The sequence below is a fragment of the Podarcis bocagei genome (assembly GCF_964188305.1).
Source record: "Podarcis bocagei genome assembly, chromosome: 2".
Classification (NCBI taxonomy): Eukaryota; Metazoa; Chordata; class Lepidosauria; order Squamata; family Lacertidae; genus Podarcis; species Podarcis bocagei.
The window spans coordinates 53,634,357-53,653,115 of record NC_138126.1 but is presented as its reverse complement, the minus strand read 5'-3'; the positions used below and the strand labels follow the sequence as shown (position 1 = coordinate 53,653,115).

Sequence of the window (18,759 nt, the reverse complement as noted above, 5' to 3'; positions counted from 1 at the left end):
TTATAACACAACTCTTCCCCCAGACAGTGCTGGGAACTGTAGTCTACCCCTCGCAGAGCAAATCTACAGTTCCCAGGATTCTTGGATGAGCAGAAGAAAAGTGATTTAAATGTATGTTGTGTACTGTGGTTCCATATTTTATAGAACTTTCTTTGGAGTTCCGTTTACATCGACGCTGTCTTCCTTGAATGGCGTTGGGCACTTTTTCCTACCATGCTTGGCCATCTCTAGCTCATTGCATTAAACCCAGCTACCCAAGAGAGCTCTCTGGTCAGTGGAAACTTCAAGAGAGCGAGAGAGCGGCATTCTCCAGAGGCAGGGGAGGGAAAGGGGAAGCCGCAGCCCCATTGGCTCTTGCGATGGGAAGAGCTGGCAGCACTTCGGAGTATCTTGTCCCGCTCGCTGCAGAGATTATTAAAGCCATTCTGTTGTGTCAGCAGATCCTCCATTTGTTAGTGCTAAATCTCAGCTGGCCATTGCCTGCCAGAAAGCGCAGAGGAAGCCTGCCAAACAGGCCGAACAAAAATGCAGCCTTAACTATAACAAATGAATCTGCATTTTGCTGTGGAAATGTTTTGAGAAGGGGTGGGTCGGAAATCACATATATGCAGGCCAAAAACGCCATGCACTTGGGGGGTGGGGAGCAAGAGATGGTGGGAAGGTTACAGAAAGTCTTTGCAGGCAAATTGACAGTGTAGCTTCATTCATCCAACGGCCAGTTCAAAAAATATGGCATTCCACCCATCCCAGATTGTACCACAGGGAGTTTGGAATTGGGTCTCCCAGGCTTCTGCCTGTCCTCCTTGATCTGTCCCCTGCTTCTCCCCAATTCTCCTCTAGAATGTGGCATTGAATTTACAAGATCAAGAGGATCCTGTGAAGAAACAGAAAGAGATGGATGCAATCCAACCTCAAAAGCCAAAACAACAGCAAACAAGTTGGGAAATAAAATATGGATAGAGAAAAGACATCTCAAATACTGTACAACTAAATAAATTTTTACAACCATGTAAAACTCAAAACAAATACCTAGAGGCATGAAAATGAAAGAAAGTCACTAACAAACAAATGCTTATATATGATAAACACCAGTGTATAATGGAAAAGAGCCAAACAATTTTCTTCTTTGGTGATTTAAGAGAATTGAACACAAGTCCAAACAGATATGTATGGATGAAGTGAACCTAGTCTCTTAGCTTCATGTGCCAAATATAACCATGTAACAGTGCTGTTACCACTTTAAAATGTCACATCCATATAATAGGCAAGTTTGAACACCAATGGGAATCCTTACATAATCCAATAATTTACACCTACACTCTCTAAGACACCACCGAAAATTCAGCTATAGACATGGACAGGCAGGGATCTCTTCAGTTCACTTTTATTCATGGTCGGAGAAGAAGTTCAGGAGAGAAGGTGCCACTACACCAGCACGGTGTAGTGGTTAAGAGTGATAGACTCGTAATCTGGGGAACCAGGTTCGCTTCCCCGCTCCTCCACATGCAGCTGCTGGGTGAGCTTGGGCCAGTCACACTTCTCTGAAGTCTCTCAGCCTCACTCACCTCACAGAGTGTTTGTTGTGGGGGAGGAAGGGAAAGGAGATTGTTAGCCGCTTTGAGACTCCTTCGGGTAGTGCTAAAGCGGGATATCAAATCCAAACTCTTCTTCTCTTCTACTCCTCCAGGTACAATTTTTGCATTCCGCATGATTCAGATAAAGGATAAGATAAACAGAAATGCTGTTTATGCAGGAATTACACTGGAGTGGGCCTTCAGAAAAAGCCATAGGTGAAATCTAGCCAAGCCAGAAGGCCAGGTCTAGCCCACCAGAAGTGCATCTTATGAACATTAATTCCATGCATTTGCAGAGAGTTTGCAAGAGTATGGACACTTGCACTCATCCAGCCTGAGAAGAAGGACTACTGCTATTGCTTCAGTCCACTTTCTAACATGTTGCAAGGGTGAGGTGAATCGATCCTTAGATTTATGAGGCTTGGATAATATGAGTTCCACAGGATTTCGAATCATTTTACCATGGAGGACACTAAACGCACTGTATTTTATCTTACTTCAGTGACTATGAAACAGTTTGGTTGGCTTTTAAACCAATGTTTTAGGAAATGCAGATTCATTATTCTTTTTTGAATCCTATATTTATTTCTCAGCAAGTAGTACTTGGGAATAGTTCTGCTATCAGTCTTTAATATACATCTGCTGGCTGGCAGCCAACTCTCTGCTCGGTTTTCTGCTATATGGCAAGAGAGAAACCAGAACTGCTGAGCCAAGAGAAGCAGACCAGGCAAAGATCTGAATACCAATCCCTCAGGCTTTCTCTAATCTTCTTGTCCCTGTTGTGTTATATGGAGCAGGAATGGGCTCTTGCATTGTGTGTGTGTTTTAAGGGTTAATTCTGCTCCCAGTGTTAACTACCCAAGAGCAGAGGGGGGTTTAGGGAAGCACAACCGGGACACCTGTACTGGGTGCCATGCTGCAGGGGGCACCACAACAATGCTGTAGAACGGAGCACGAAAGGCAGGAGAGGCAGTGAATATTAGTGTTGTACAGGGCGGCACTATAATTTGAGAGCCCAAAGTCTGCCACTGCCAAGGAGTGAGGGGAGGTGTTGCTTACCAACCAGGCAGAGTGGTATGATGCTCACATGCTCTGGTTGCCTGTGTAGTTCTGAGGGTAAGTATGTTTGTTCATATGTGTCTCCCTGCTGCGTAGAAGGCCATTCTCTTCAAATTACACGCTGTGTCTTGTTGAGTTTTTCTCAGTAAAGTGTTATCAGGATTTGTCTCTGGACTCCAACTGCTTGACTCTGCTAACATGAACTAGGGAGTTCGGTCCAGTTCCGAACAGCAAGAGTGTCATGTATTTTCAGTGTAGGACCGCAACCATATAAAATCTGGTCTGCAGAAATTGAACTGGAAAATGTCTGCTTTGCTGTTTTGAATCTGTCTCTGATTTGGCGGGGGGAGGGGGCATTCAAGAACTAACGTTCCAAATATTATTTCTTCCCTTGAAACATCTACTTAGCAAAGATGCTAACAGCTCAGGCTCCAGTTCTGGCCCGTCACAATGGGAAAGCCCCCACCATGAAAGTCCCTTTACTTTAACAGTTTCCTTCTGCTCAGTTTTAAACAGCTACATTAGCAAAATGTCATCTGCTTAGGGCAGCCCCGGCCTACTTTTATGCCCGGGGAGTGGACCTGAGGGAAGACTGCGCTCCTCAGGTCTGCTCAAGCCCCTCCCCCCCGGCTGCTGCAGATTGGCCTCTAAATTAGGACCCCACTTGGATTTAACACTGTGTATCAAGGCTACAAATTATCTACTATTTAAAAAAATCTGACTAATTGTAGCCTTTCATTTATTCTAGCATAACTTGACTCATTCAGTTTTATTTTTTAAAAAAATGTTATTGTTTTTGACTCCAGTACAGTACAGCAGGAGAAGAAGGGGATGTTGCAGGCCAGGTTGGGAGGTTCCATGCTCTGAATACGGTCCCTACAGGCCTCTGGTTTGCCCACTCCTGGGATGGATCTACACACAGGGGAGAAAACGCTATAAAAAAGTCAGAAATAGGATTGTTATAACAAAAGAAAAAAGAACCCTATGGAAAATCGTGTATACATTTTTTCTGCTCTTTGGTGCCATCTGGTGCTGCATGTTTATAGCGCATTCAAATCGTTGTTTCTTTCCTAATGTAGCTGAATCTGAGTGTCAAGTATGTCGTGTTTGTTTTCCTTGTACAACAACAAAGAATGGAACTCCCATATGCTTGTGCTCAGTTTTCAGTTTTAAATACTCTAGATAATCTACTGCTCCTGGTTTTTGCTATTAGAAAAAGCCCCATCTCCCCACACCATCTTTGTAGTATGGTGGAGGGTTAGAATTTTGTGTTGAAAACAATGGTGTGTGGGTGTGGGTGTGGGTGTGTGGGTGTGTGTGAGATGCAAGTCCTAATTCTCTAAATTTCCCTCCCCAAAGCATCAGTATTAAATGTAAATTATATGCTTCTTTTACAGTTGTAACAGCGTATCTTACTTGCATTTAACACTGGGGTTTTGGGGAAGACAGATATTTGGCCTCGTAATCTAAAAAGGCCTTTTACAGACTTTATTGATTTGGGAAGCTTCCCTGTGCTTTGTCATGGAAAGTACAAGAGCTGTAGAATTCCTTTTCCCTCAAGGCTTCAGATCCACCCAGGCTTGCCTACAGTTCCCCTACTACAGCCTTACAAATCCCCCTTACGGCATTTGCTAAGTTTTTTCTGAGCTGCAATTGGTGTCCATGACTCTCCTCCTTCCAAGACTGTTTAAACTAATTGGGCTCCTTGTAATTATGAACTTTAAGAGGACTGCTAATAGCGATGTATTTTTCCCACACAGTAACAACATACTCACCCAAATGAACTTTCTGCATGCCACCCGGCGGGCATGCTAAATTGAGCTTTTAAAGAAATGAAACCGTTCACATCGCAAGATGGCTGAGAACAGAACAGCAAAGTTCCAAAGTGCCCTGCATGTTTTCTGGGGAAATTATCTCATAGCCATTTGTTTCCCTTTTCAATAAAACGCCAACAGAAAGAAATATAATCGGTCCCAGGTTACAAATGAGTCAAATGGTCAGTGCTTGTTGCTAAACAGATGCAATCTGTGTGCGGATTCTTCGCATTTAGGACATATGGCTATCATTGTCTTAAATCATGATAACAACATGCCCTGTTCAATATTAGTTGCCATCCAAATTTCGGGTAAACACTGTATTTTACACACCCAGTCTGAAGAAAGTATATTGTGTTGCTGGAGTCCTCTTTTTCCCCACACTTCACCAGCTGGAACGCTATAATTTAAACCAGCAAACCTCAAAACAGCTTAACATTCCATTGTGTTTTAATGGACGTGTTAACATGCTTTCTGCTGTGGTTTCTGCGAGAGAAAGAGAACAGGTTTTAATTACACATTTAGCAAAGGAGGTACCAGGGTTGGCTACCTGAATTATTTGGAACGCTCCTATCCATACTGCTACCACATTGGCTTGTATCCAAAAATGCTTTTTGCACAAGTGAGGATTACTTCTGTTCACGCAAAGCGGGGACCCCACCACCGATGCACAAACAGTAGCAGCTCAGTGAGGATGCCTATTGGCTGGGGCTTAGTGGGTAGCGGGGATCAGTAAAAATCAGCAGCCTGCATTTCGCAAATGCAAGAAGGTGCTCCACTTCAGCAAAACCTCCACCACCCACACAAAAAGATTATTTAAATGTGTGTTAATTCATTGCTGCTTAATCAATGAAGGGCAGTAGCAGCCAAATCGATGCTAGATTGCAGATTTAGAACAGGAAGCGACTTCACTTTTAGGTGCTCTACTTCTTCCCCGCCCCCAGCCCCCCCTCCCATAGCAGTGGCAGCTGGTACCAATTGGGACTGGTAGGGCAGGAAGCAGGAAGACCAACAGTAGGGGGAGCCAGAGGCAATGATGAGTTTTACAAGGGCTTCGTTCTTAGCAAGAAGGTGGGTAGGTAGAAGCTGGCCGAGAACAGACTGTGGTTGTTGGGGCACGGCTCCATTTGCCCTAACAGATCAGCCTCTGCTGCCTCAAGGTCTGTTTTAAATATTTCCCTTGCTGCACTCACAGAAATTATTTTGATTTTTTCCTCTTAAATTGTTGCATCCCTGTGATGAGCAGAGCAGCTCAACAGTGGCTGGTATAGTCTGAATCCAGTGAATACCACAGAAATATCTGCAGTGTTTCGAAAGCATTTTTGAAACCAGACGATTGTATAATTTTATCTATCTTTCTTGGTAGGCTGAAACACAAATTGCTCTTGGGTCCTCTGTTCCCAAGAATTACTGAGGACATGGTGTCCTTCTGTTGTTGTACAGCAGGAGAAATTAGGGGGGGGGGGAGAGAGAAAATGATTTTTTAAAAAAATATGTATTAGTAACATTTCCCACAATGTATATTCCATGCGACACATCCTTTAGGTATTTCAGGAATTAATGTCAGAATTAAAGCAGTCCAGATGCAATGGGTGAATGTACAGCACAGAGGAAAAATAGAAGTATAACAGGAAAGAAAACTATAGTTTACTATAGAGGTTTAATTTCTGCATCCTGTTTTCAGGGCTGTTATTAATGATCTCAGTCTCTCAAAATGGCTTAAAAGGAATGAACGTCTGCACAGAAAAAAACGCTTGCTTCTTCATTCTTTCATTTACTCCAGTTAGAACCTGCCTTTCTTCCTATATACGTACAAATGTGAGGTGACTAATGGTCGCTGCTAGATGAGGAATGACTGGCTGGATCAGGCAAGCTATTTTTATTTATTATTATTTACATCTTATATTTATATCCCATCGTTCTTCCAAGGTGCTCAAGGTTCCTAAAGCACACACACCCTCGCCGCCTACCCATGGACCACTTGAAAATTGCTCAGGGTCTTGGTGGGCCACTTAATAACTTACCTGCCCATTATAGCAATTGGCATGTGCTATACTAGTTGCTGCATGAATGCTAAATGTATTTTTACAAACAGGCCACGTACCATTTGAATGAAGCTCACGGGCAACTGATGGACCCCGGACCTCAGTTTGGGAACCCTTGCACTTCATGCACATTTTCTAGTTGAAGTGTGAATTTTGAGGGATAACTGTATTTTTGTTCATGTTGCACCCATAAGTGTGTATTCAGTTTGTTTGTATTAAAATGTGAACCAAACTGAATTTATCCACCGTACCTAGTTGTTAGTTTGTATAATTCAACCTGATAGGTTTCTCTCTGTGTGTTTCTGCTGTTCCAGAATCAAGAAGGTTCTTGAAGTTTCCTTGGTCCTGCTGCTTCCTAGTCTTAGGGCAAGCAAACTGAAAGGTCACCTCAAAACAGAAAGGTCTCCTCCATACTCACATCAGTAGAGGATACACTACAGCAGTGTTTCCCAACCTTTTTTGGGCAAAGGCACACTTGTTTGATGAAAAAAATCTCGAGGCACACCACCATTACAGCCCCGTGACGTCAGCGCACAGCGTCACGCTGGGAGGGACGCACGAAAGTGTAAGTTTCAATTTTTTCCCCTCCCCCTTGCCGGGGAACCTCCAAGCTTTGGGGGTGGGGGGGGGAGGAGGCAGCAAAGCGAGGCAGGAAGGAGAGCGCGGCTTGGCTGGGTGAGCTTTGGCAGGGGCAGGGAATGAGAGCCGCGAGGCGGGCGCTGCGGACAGAGGCGCTGCCCGCCGAGCTTGCAGGCAGCCAGGCAGGCAGACGGCGAGAGCCCCGCGCTGGGCGGCCTCTCCTCGCCGCCGCCGCCCCGCCTCTCGCCGCCCGACTCGCCCGCCTCCCTCCAGGCAACATCTCGCGGCACACCAGGCAACATCTCGCAGCACACTAGTGTGCCGCGGAACAGTGGTTGGGAAACACTGCACTACAGTCCCCTCTGAAAGGAACATTCTCAAGCAAAATAGTCGTTCTTAATATTCTGAACCTTCTTCAAAAGCCCCAACCAAATCAGAAATGTTTTTACTTTGGGATTTCTTGTGTTCTTTGTCTGCTTTTGTGTGTGACAATATGTACTTTTAACGTGATACGAGGCAGGAATTACAGGGATCTTACTGGGGGAAAATGGATCTTGTTCAGAGTATGAAGCCAAGGAATTTCAGCTGCTTATCTAATAAGACAACACGTCTGAATGGTGTACAAGACTCATAATCCAAACACGTGACTGTCTCTTCTCTTTTATCTTTCTGTCTTTCTATTTACCAAGTAGTAGTTGTGGTAGTCTGCAGCAACCTTCAGAACTAATCAATTTAGTCTTGCGGACCAGAGACTTCATCGGACTCTACTCTACAAAAGCTAATGTCATCATGTTAGTTAGTCTTCAAGGTGCCACAAAGATATTTGTTGGTTTTGCTATTTTTCTTTGAGACTAAAGTTGTTTGAATCCATCCCTTTTGTCTCTTCATCTCTATCTAAAAGCTTGAGTCAGCTCAAACATTGAATCTTGTTGATTACTTCGCTATTCTGCCATAGATTTTGTACCCAGCAATTGATGTTATTCCATTACTTGAATGATGAGGTGTTGTAAGTAGCTCTTGCTAAATTGTTAAAACACATTTCCTCACTTGCCCCAAGCAGCTCTCAGATGTTCTGCAGGAACTCATTTTTAGGAGATGGCAAAACTTAAGAGCAGCAGCTGAATTAGCAACATTCTTTGGCTTCCTTCCTTGTGCAGGATTGGTCATCTAGACAAAACACCAGAGGGACTAACAGTAAGCAGAATGAGGACACTTCAGACCCTGCCAGAGTGATGAAAATACCACTTCGCCACAAGACCATAACAAAATGGAAGTCATGTCAGCAAAAGAACTTCATATGTACAGTACAGCAATATCTGATTAGTACTCTAGTTCAGACAAAAGAAAGGGAATTCAGAAAATGTAAACTCTGAAGTCAGCTCTTAGGAGGCTGTTTAGCGCTGGATTGGAAATGTTAGTGAGCACAGTATTTAAATTATAGTGAATGGTCTGGTGTCCTCTGAAGGCTGCTTCACACATGACACTTTTCCTATGCAAAGTCCATCTCCATATAGGAAAAGAAAACATGTACACCATCATGTCTGAATTGACGGATGCAAATGTCAGTTTGGGCATTAATATATAGATCAGGAAGTCACACCTACTTAACTGGTATAAATTTGTACATACTGTATTAGTTGCAGCTTCATTTAAAATACCGATACCTCACATCCCAGCAAGAGATGAATCTATTTTAGGGCAAAATAGAAACTGGTACAAGGGATAGGTCTGTATTATACTGAAGCCAGTGGGATCTGTGCCTATTTTATACCATTGCTAAATTAGCTCCCTTGTGGTTTCACAAAGGAGACATAAGTAGAAGCAATAGTTCGCAATCATGTTGTGCGTGATTTATTGCATCATTATACTGAGGAGGTCGTTTTTGGCACCTTTCAAAAAACCTTTCACAATAGGGGAAAATGAATAATCTGCTGTTTGAGCAAACAATGCCCATCTGAGTGCAACTATCTGAAGAACAATGTTGCAGCCAAATAATTTAATATAACTCCAGTTCTAGCTGTGCGGCAGTCAGAGTGAATGGAAGACGTGTAAAGAAGTGAGAAAGACTGGATACTTGATGCCCTCTGTATATCAAATCAAAAGCAGAAATAAATTAATAGAATGCGCCTGTCAGAGACAAACACACAGTACACAGAAGATCAGCTTTCCCCAACCCTCTGCCCTCCAGACTGGGGCTGATGAGAGTTATAGTCCAAAACTATAACTTGGGGGGCATCAGGCTAGGGAGGATGCAATAGATAGTCACTTCTCTCATCTCACTCATCTACTGGATTAAATATGTATCACGAAGCTCTTGTTTCAATAGCTATGCAATGAGATTTAATGCCCGTCAGGCACCATCAGTTTAGGATACTGTAGAGCAGGAAAAGAAGTGCAACCACTAGAGAAAACTGTTTTCATCAGAAGTTCACAACCTAGTCTAGCCAACCTGGTGCAACACAGGGTGTCTCTAAAAAGGCAAGTCCAGGTGAATAATCCTTTTCCACTTTGTTTGGTGTTGCCTCATCAGCTTGTCATAGGTCTGGGAAATTTTAAAACACCAGTCTAGAAATGGGGAAGTGTATGTGCTGGCAGGAAATCTGGCTGCCCCCATGTGTGCCTACTTTTCGCACACAATGGATGATATTATCCCTAGAGAAAGTACCCTCAGGTATTTAGCTCTTACTCCAGGCATGGCCAAACTTGGCCCTCCAGATGTTTTGGGACTACAACTCTCATCATCCCTAGCTAACAGAACCAGTGGTCAGGGATGATGGGAATTGTAGTCCCAAAACATCTGGAGGGCCAAGTTTGGCCATGCCTGTCTTACTCCATCTGGGGTATGATAGCCTCCCATTTCACAACCCAACAGATGTAACTTCACATATACAATACAGGAGACTTCTGAGCTATCACCAAAAGGATTGTTCCCTTTGTGCCAATCCCAATTAAACAAGGTTATGGCAGATGTTTTGGACTCTTTTGCAGCAAACAACCTCGCCGTCTTAAATGCAGTCAGCAACAGAGCTTCGTCCAAGTGCCAAGTCAGTATCCCTATGTTTTGAAATCGGGTGTTGTGGCAACATCACGCTTCATAATTTATCACATGTCTGGGTGCTTTTCAGATTTTAAGGAAATAAATAAGCACATGACTGAGGCTGACTCTTTTCTTGTGATAGGAATGCCTACATGTCCCCCTTGGGAGCTTACTGTTGGGGAAGATTGATTCCGCTATGAATGCTCTTGTTTTTTTAGTTTAGTGCAGAATCTTAGGAGCAAAGGTCCTGTGCCAGCTCAGTTAAACTCAATGGAAGCTTAAGAAGAGCAAGGCCTACAGTGGTACACAGAAACGTTCAACAAGAAAAGCTGCTACCACCCGTGAATCGCTTGAAGAATTTCACTTCCCCACACAAAATTGCTGAAAATTGTTCCTCTGCAAAAAAACAACCACCCCAGTTTCCTGGGTAGGTGGGGGCCATTTTCACTCAATTTGTTATTTCCATTTGTTCAAAGTGGGCAATGCATCACCTTGGCTTTGTTGAGATATGTGTCAGGGGTGCAAGTTTTGTCCAACAGCTGCAACAAAAAAATCTCATAAAGTAGGCAAAGTGTTTTAAAATTATAGCAAATAAAGATAAACAATAGCATAGAGTTACATGCGTGTTTTTAGTAGCGTGAGATTAGTAGCTCCTCTTGTTTTGGCATTTGGAGTGATACAACACGGCCACAGACTTGGTTTGTTATGCCTTCATCAACTACCTTCCCTTGAGCTACTTCTGCAAATACTATTTCATGCGTACATTGCTGAAGTGATAAATGATGGATTCCCTTATATCATATTCAGTTGTCCAAGTTATTTTCCATCCTTGGTTAGTGGAGTACTGTTAGGGAAGTTATTATACATTGGTGTGAGATAGCAAAGAAAAGACTAAACAACTGCCCTTTCCTTGAATTTTTGTGGTTCAGAATAAACACTTGTGGCATTATCTAGAAGGAAATTTTGGGCTGGAGTCTAAATTGCCTTGACTAGTTCTGGGTTCTAGCTGGTACTGACATTCACCTTGAAACAGTGACAGAGCTGTAATCAATATGAACAGTGGTCTTTTCCACTTGGTCTGTCAACTTGTGGGCCAGTGAGTATACTGGCCTTGGCCCACCAGTGACAGATTATGCAGGTATCTCTTTAAAGCAAGTGTGCAGAAGATATGGAGTCCCTACTCCCCGGGAATTTTCATCCACTTGTTTTAATAGGCTTAAGAACAATTAACTGTGTTGGATTTTCTTATTCATGAGAAAACTTGGTATACTTATTTGTATAACATTAATCCTGTTTATAAAACCCAATGGTAATAAAAACAACTAAAACTGTGTTGGATTGTGTATGTCTCTATATGACTGTATCTTCAGCATTTAACAGTGGGGGAAACAGAGCTGGTAGAGTTTGCTTACCTGGGAGTAAGTCCCACTGGGAATAAGTAAATGGGGCTTACTTCTGAGCAGATACATATGGGATCACACTGTTAAATATACAGTATTACATTTGAATTAATACCATGGATGTATTTATTTTGCCTGCCACCCAAAGTCATGGGGTGTTAAATGGTGTCTGTGTGGCATTTTCTTCAATGAGCATCTGCCAAGTTTTCATTGCCACAATGTTTAGCCAAGACATGTAGAGGTCAGTAGCCATCTATGGCTAATATTAGCAGATGCATTTATTTATGAACAAATAAAGCCATCTGCCTTACTGCCAGTCACAACGTGACTTTTTCATGTCCTCTGTATGCGGTGTCTCTCATTGTTGTTAGCATATGATTCATGAAGGCTGGTTCGCTGCTTAATTCCCTCTCCTGTTATTTCCAAAGGCTTCGTTCCAAATTGTTGCACCCTGTGCATTCCAATGTGTGGGCTAATGATCATTTTGTTTCCCTGTGGGTGGGTATTTAAAGTAAAAAAACACGGACGTTGGGGGTGGGTGGGGAGAAATTTTCCAAGAACATTCCGATAATGCTCATCACGTACCAAGAAGCATGTTGTTTTTCCAAGAGACCACATGATTATGACATTTTTCCAAATGCCAATGAAATCCAAAGATTGCCCCTGGGGCAAAAGAAGGTTGTAAAATCCATAAAAATATTTGTACTTTCAATGCCATGATGTGACCACAATGTATGGGCAAATTAATTCTAATGAGAAGATATCTTGGGGACGCCCTATACAATGAAACGGGAGGGCAAAAGGTGCATTGGGATCTACTCGGTAGGAGATTGCCTGCATATGCCTGCTTAGCTTCAAAAATATAGCTGCATCATATGTCCTTCTGTCCCCCAACCAAGGATGGGTCTATCCCTCAATTTCAGTTTCTCTTAGTTTCTCATTTTTTTCCAATCTTAAATTTAGTATGCAAGATTTCCACATCAGTTTGTGGATTTCCCCCAAAAAAACATCCTCATTCAGCATTTTACTGTGAATGTCTCCTAAAATACACATTTCTGCAAAGCAATTTGCCTAATATAATGCATTTTTATGTTATTTTCACTCATTTTTATGCATAGCTTAACTAAGCATATGGATTTTTGTAAACATGACTTGGTTGGAGAACTGCATTGCAAAATTCTGAAAAGTGCAAAAAGATGGCTGTTTCAGCCTGCATATTGTTTCAGAAAGTATGAATTCAGTAGGTTTGCCTTTTAAAAGGAACTGAATAGAAATTTTCCCCATCCATATGCCCAATAGTTTAACATTAACTACATTTTTAAAAAATTGTAGACTGGCCTTGTGCGAATTGCTTCTTTCTCAGCCCCTGTGTTTCTCCCTATAAAAGGCATGCTTTTGGCATAGAAACTATTTTAGACACCCTATAGAATGGCCTCTGTTGGAAGAGAGAGAGGCGAAATGTGTCCCTGTTAATTTACCTTGACCTCTCAGTGGCTTTTGATACCACCGTCCATGGTATCCTTCTAGAGCGGCTCGCTGAGTTGTGGGTGGGTGGCACTGCTTTGTGACGATTCCAGCCCTACTTGCATGGCCATTTCCAAACGGGGATGCTCTGTGGAGCAGAGGGTGAAGGCTCTGTGGCGCCTTCAATGCGAGATTCCTCAAGGTTCAATTGTACTCCCCCATGAAACCATTAAGTGGGATCATGGAGTGTCTTGTCAGCAGTCTACTGATGGCACACCGCTCTACTTCTCCTTTACATCTGCAGGTGAGGCAGTGGATGTGCTGAACTAGTGTCTTGCCTCGGTAAGGGACTGGGTGAGAGCCAACAAACTGAAGCTCCATCCAGATAAGGCTGAGGTACTGTTAGTGGGCAGTTCCCTAGATGGGATGGATGGAAGGCTGCCTGCTCTTGATGGGGTCACACTCCATCTGAAGGAGCAGGTATGTACTTTGGGTGTACTTCTTGATCCATTGCTGTCACTCTAGGATCAGGTGGCCTGGGTGGCAAGGAGTGTCTTCTATTGAGTGCCTCTCACTTTTCTTGACATCCTCTTTTTCCTCTGTGTGTTTTCCACAAATATCTCCAATTTGTGAAACTTCTGTCTTACACTTTATAGCATCTATAGTAGGAGCAACACGTTCAGCATCCTCAGTGCTTTCTGAGTACAAAGGTGTTTCAAGAACCCCTCTTTAGGGCTGCCATATTTTGAAGAGCAAAACAGAGGACACATTTGCCAAGTTCTACTTTTAACTTTTTAAGGGACGCGGGTGGCGCTGTGGGTTAAACCACAGAGCCTAGGACTTGCCGATCAGAAGGTCAGCAGTTCAAATCCCCGCACCGGGGTGAGCTCCCGTTGCTCGGTCCCTGCTCCTGCCAACCTAGCAGCTCAAAAGCACATCAAAGTGCAAGTAGATAAATAGGTACCGCTCCGGCGGGAAAGTAAACGGTGTTTCCGTGCGCTGCTCTGGTTTGCCAGAAGTGGCTTAGTCATGCTGGCCACATGACCCAGAAGCTGTATGCCGGCTCCCTTGGCCAGTAAAGCGAGATGAGCGCCGCAACCCCAGAGTCAGCCATGACTGGACCTAACGGTCAGGGGTCCCTTTACCTTTACCTTACTTTTAACTTTGGGTTGCTATGACGAGACTCATTTTACATACCCATGAAAAAGAAGACATGTCCTGAAAAAAGAGGACATATGGCAAGCCTACGCTTGCTCCTTAGCTTTTTCTACTCCAGTTGGTCGTTTTGTAAATCAACCATAGCTCACTAGAAAATTGAATACATTCCCTAAACAAAGTTAAGATGTTACTGTAAGATTTAAAATAAGTGCATTTTTTTCTGGTGTGTGTGTGTGTGTGTGTGTGTGTGTGTGTGTCTGTGTAACATAATAAACTTTATTCTCTATTTCATATATACATTAGAAAAACATAAAAAATGCATTGTTGTAGGGAAACTTGCCTGCCTACACATATATATTACGTGAAACTGCATATAAAATGTGTATTCTAGGAGAAACGCACACTATTAAAAGGCTGGTGGGTTTTCATGAGGACTTTTTAAAACAGCAAATTGATGAGGGAATCTGGTGAACTTAAAATGGGGAAAAGGAGAAACTGAAACAGATACTGATCAATGTGTTCATCCACACACATGTACACACACACACACACACACAGAGAGAGAGAGAGAGAGAGAGAGAGAGAGAGAGAGAGAGAGAGAGAGAGAGAGAGACCTGGTGGGACAGGAGCGACCAAGGGGTGAACTGCACTAGATAAACAGATGTCTGGGAAAGAAAACACACATACACAGAGCTGCTTTAACCCTGGAAGCAGTTTTTTCCTCCTTCCACAAAAGGTGTGTTTTTGTGGAGTTGTGGAGTTACTCTAGAGAGAACTATAGGCCTCCTATCCTGGTTGTGGGCTTCCTATGGGCATTTGGTTAGCCACAATGGTATACTGTACCAGATGGCTCTTCCTGTGTTCTTACCCACACATTCACATCCAGGGGTGGCGTGTTCCATTTCACCACTCAAAGTGAAATGGCAGCATGCCGCTCCCCACCCCACTGCTGCCCCCTAGCTACTGCCCCAACAGTAGCGTTGTACCTCTCTTACCTGTGTTGCGTGTTACTGCCCGCAAAGCACCGGCAGCAGTACTGACTTCCAGTGAGATCTTGCAAGAACTCGCCGGAAACCAATGCCACTGCTGGCACTGCTTCTCTGTTGGTGGGGAAGGAAGCAGGATGGGCAGCAGAAGCCCAAGACAGGCGCCTCACCCTGCCTCATAAGTCGGCCAGGCCTATTTGCATCTGTTATGTGCAGTTCAGCCCCTAAGTTGCTGAAGTGTAGTGACTTTGGCCAAAGTCACACAGTGAATCAGTGGCAGACTACAGGAAAGTATCCAAGCAGAGAATCCACTGTAAGAGCTTCCCCTGAAGCAGCCCCATTGAGATGGATGGCAGCTAAGCCAAAAAATGAGGACATCTGAGTGGCTTGTGTTCCAGGTGCCATTAAACTTGCCCCAGTCTCTGTCTGCTGCTCTGCCAGGCTGCCTATAAATAGCAAACTGAGAGGGTGTCAGACATGTAGTGGCCTTATGAAAAGATATCAGCGAGAGGCTAGTGACCTTACATAACACCCCCAAGCTGTTTGGTATTCTGAGAAATCCAACCAGAACTCAGACGGAGGGCAGTAATTGATTCACTATATAATGTTGACTCAAGGGAATCACGTGCCTAATTGCAAAAGCTGATTCAATCTGTCTCAAAACTTACAGCGAGAAGTTTTATTAGCTGCCAGTCCTTCTTTTGCCTACTAATATGCATTGTTGACATCAGGTTATCATGTGATAGCCATGCCATTCGCACGTGTTGCAACAGTGCATTTGACAAACATCACAGTCAGATGGTTTGGTAAGGGGCTATTTAAGGTTGCCCTCCGTAACCAAATATTAACAGACATGAACTTTGCAATCTTCTGTATAATGGGATTCCTCCCCCCATCCTTACTTGGTCAGTTATCAGATTATTCCCAAAGTATTGCTGGCTAAAGAGCTGGACGATAACTTCACCAAAACCTGAGATTTCAGAGTGATACTTTCAGGTCAAGCTATTTGGGCAAAGAAAATCCTATCTCCTCCTCCTCCTCACTTCTTAATGCTGTTGTGGACATCACCTGCTTTCAGCAGGACTCTAAAGCAGGGGTGTGGAGCCTTTTTCAGCACAACAACCTGATACCCTTCTGTGCACTTCATGCCCATGGCAGGCAGGGGGAGAAGTATAAGTGAGGCACAGCAATGGATGTGACTCTTACCATTGTATAATAGGCAATATTCCTGCTAGGCAAAAGCCAGAGATTTCTACACATCCACCTCCGCTTAGGCAAGCAAGAAACTATCACCATTCAAAAACACATTCCTGCCAGGCAAAAGGCCAGAGAAAGCCAGCAAGCAGGGCCAACGAGGGATGAAGTTGCATACAAAACTCAAGAAGGGTGTTTACACAATACATACATTACATGATATAGCCACTGACCCTTCATGGCTTCTTCTTCTTTTTTTAATGCTTTAATATATGCTGTAAGCCGCCCAGAGTGGGTGGGGAAACCCAGCCAGATGGGCGGGGTATAAATAATAATAATAATAATAATAATAATAATAATAATAATAATAATAATAATAATAATGTTGTTGTTGTTGTTGTTAGGCACCACCTAACCCATGTTTTGCCATCTGCAGAGGAGACCCAGTTTGTAATATGGCTTGGGCAAGGTCACCACAATAGACAGGGCCTCCTCAGTGGCTACCCCCAGGTTTGAAACTCCCTCTCTGCAGATATCAGATTGTCCCCCCCCCCCACACACACAATATTGTTATGAGTTTTTTCTGAGAGGCAGACCTCCATACATGCATGAATTAGCTAACTTCCTCATGGAGCCAGCCCTGGTGATGACTCACTGGGGGTGGGTTGTTTTTTTTTTTATTAAGGATTTTCTTGTTTTACAGAAGTGTAATGCCTCATGTATTTTTTTCCCATGTAACATTTTTACAAATCTATTTCATTTGTTGAGGCATTAGGGGGAGAAGACAAAGGAAGGAAGGAAGGAAGGAAGGAAGGAAGGAAGGAAGGAAGGAAGGAAGGAAGGAAGGAAAAAGAAAGGGGGAGTGGGGGGAGGGAAGATGGGTGGGGGTGGGGTCGGGTGGCGATGTTTCTATTATGCTTAATGTATGTAGAGTTTGGTGTCAGCGTTACTTGTGTTCCTTTGGTGGTGAGAGAGGTTGGGGTTGGCCTAGGGTGTGATTGTTTGCTGGGGGTGGGTTGTTGAAGAAGCAATGGCATTGATGGCCAGCCATTAGCCCCTCAGTGAAAGTCATCAACCAGGAAGAAGGCTCTGCCAGGCACAGAGGGAGAAGTTGCCAGGGTAATAGGAAAACGGGGTGCAGGAGGCTTTTGAAATGGAGGTTACAGGGTAGTGGGGAAGCAGAAAGGAAGGAGTTGTTTTTCTGCAAAGGCTGCTAGGAAGGAAGAGGAGAAGGAGGTAGGCAAAAGTCCATGCAGGGATTGGAAGGCAGCAGACATACTGACTGGCTGGAGCAGGCTGCAACAGAGAGAAGATGCCTCTGAATCCATTACTGCACTTCTTGAGATGCAAATACTGTGAACTCTCCTTTCATAAAACTCAGGTGGAAATATGTGCAGATGGACTGTATTTCTTGAAGGTACTCGTGTCTGCTGGGCCTTATTTTTCCCAAAGAAACACAAACCCTGGTTAAGTGCCAGGACCCCTGGTAAATATTGCCACCGCTTGGCAGTGATTGGGGTGGCCTGTAAGAACATTCATTCAGACAGCCTCTTAAGACCTATTTGTTTCGGCTTGTCTGTGGAGCACAGCAGAAGTATCACGGTTTATACAATCTCATATTGATTATCATTGTATGTTGTATGTTCTACTTTTGTTTTTAATCCTGTATTTTTATTGTCAGCCATCCTTGGCACTCATGAGATGAAGGGTGGAGTTTAAATAGTGGTGATTATGGTGTTGATAATGAACTCCCTCCCCACAGAGGTATCATTATGCAGTTTATGTCATACATTGAAAACAAACCTATTCACCCTGCCCTTTGGCACCTGAAATATATATGCTTAGGATCCACCCTGTTCTCTTGGTTGTCATTTGCTTTCAACTAATTTTAAGATGGTATTTTTTAAAAAAAAATATTTATTTTTTTATTAGATTTATATACCACTCTTCCTCAGAAGATCTCAGGGTCATTCAGTCAGGTGGAAGTGGGGATGGAGCATCCAAAACAGAAATAGGTTCCACCTCTTCTACATCTATTCCCAGTTTGTCAAACTGTATTTGTACCAATACAAAAAGGAACACCCACAGGAACAATGTGGCTAATTCAGATTAGAGATCTTAACGATACCTCATGACTAATCAGGCAGTTAATCAATTCAGTAGCACAATATGTGGCTTAATATGATGAACTGCTCTGGCAAGAGTGGCAACATTCAGTTTCTGCCACCTACACTCCCTGTCTGTCTTTATTTTGCTTTCCTGCATTTGTAGAAGGAATTTCTTTGCCAGCCATCAATCTGAAGAGGGGTAAAAATAAGCTTAATGCTTTCTTTTATAATGAGACTTTGGCCTGAAAGAAGTTTCTTTTTATTTATATAGGTCCTATTCAGTGCTTTTTTATATATAGGAAAAAAGGTGCCCGTACCACAAAGTTGTTACAGTAAGTGTC

General features: G+C 43.3%; 2 long non-coding RNA genes across 2 annotated transcripts in view; one reads left to right on the top strand and one right to left on the bottom strand.

Annotated features, from left to right (window-relative positions):
- The window catches only part of LOC308577261, an 85,098-nt gene extending 69,546 nt beyond the window's left edge, over nucleotides 1-15,552 (bottom strand). Inside the window, exons 1-2 of the long non-coding RNA XR_014003548.1 lie at nucleotides 15,126-15,552; nucleotides 1,538-4,933 (exon numbers count right to left, since the gene is read on the bottom strand). This is a non-coding gene — a long non-coding RNA (uncharacterized lncRNA). The remainder of the gene's footprint in view (nucleotides 1-1,537; nucleotides 4,934-15,125) is intronic.
- LOC308577268 lies at nucleotides 2,610-10,316 on the top strand. The gene is made up of 4 exons (XR_014003552.1): nucleotides 2,610-2,690; nucleotides 3,440-5,607; nucleotides 6,132-6,315; nucleotides 8,229-10,316. It is a non-coding gene; the product is annotated as an uncharacterized lncRNA (long non-coding RNA).
- Nucleotides 15,553-18,759: the final 3,207 nt, after the last annotated feature.